This window comes from Sus scrofa, chromosome 3, assembly GCF_054392235.1.
Source record: "Sus scrofa isolate SSC_HxYL_T2T_F1_AM1 chromosome 3, Sscrofa_HxYL_maternal_Yorkshire_Landrace_v2.0, whole genome shotgun sequence".
Taxonomy (NCBI): Eukaryota; Metazoa; Chordata; class Mammalia; order Artiodactyla; family Suidae; genus Sus; species Sus scrofa.
The window spans coordinates 143463638-143464388 of NC_139385.1; positions in this window are offsets into that span (position 1 = coordinate 143463638).

Sequence of the window (751 nt, forward strand, 5' to 3'; positions counted from 1 at the left end):
AGGCTCGGAACAAAACACGCTCACCAGCTCTGCGGTCACGCCTCAATGCGGCACCTAATCAATCCCGGCGCTGCCCTCAGCCAAGCCGCCTCCCTCCCGCAATGCAGATCGCCGCTGCGCCACACCGCAGGCCCATCCACCAGGGCAGGGGGATTCAATTAGCGGCCGGGCTTTGTGCCCGCTGATCATCAACTTGGCTGTGAAACCGCCCCAGCCCTGTTGGAGAGTATGACCCGGGCGCAAACAAAGGCAGGCTTTCCTGCGCTTTGCGCCTCGGAGGGAAGCTGGCAGAGGTGGCCACAGAGGGACCTGATCAGCTTCCTCTGGTTTCACAGAGGTGTTTCCCATCCCATCTGCTCACCTTCCAGCACAGAGCCCAGACCCCGGGGGTGGGGGGGGCTGCCCTGGGCTGCACTTGAGAACTGGGGGAGAGCCCATAGGTTGGGGGTGGGGACACTAGCTTGACCCACCCTGGAACCAGGGCAGCCCCGTCCAGGTGCCTGAGGACAGTGGCAGGGGGAGCTCAGGCTTCAGGGGACCCCATGCCAGACCCCGTTCACCACGTGGTCAGTTGTGTGGCACAGCCCCCCACCCCCACCCCCCAGGGCTGCACCTGCCCCAGGCAAAAGACAGCTGTCCTGTGAGGGGCGGGCACCCGGGCCAGCTCAGGGCTCGGAGTGGATGGCTGTGGACCCCGCCTCCGTGTTTGAAAGCGAAAAATTGAAAGAACAAAATAACATCACACATTCGG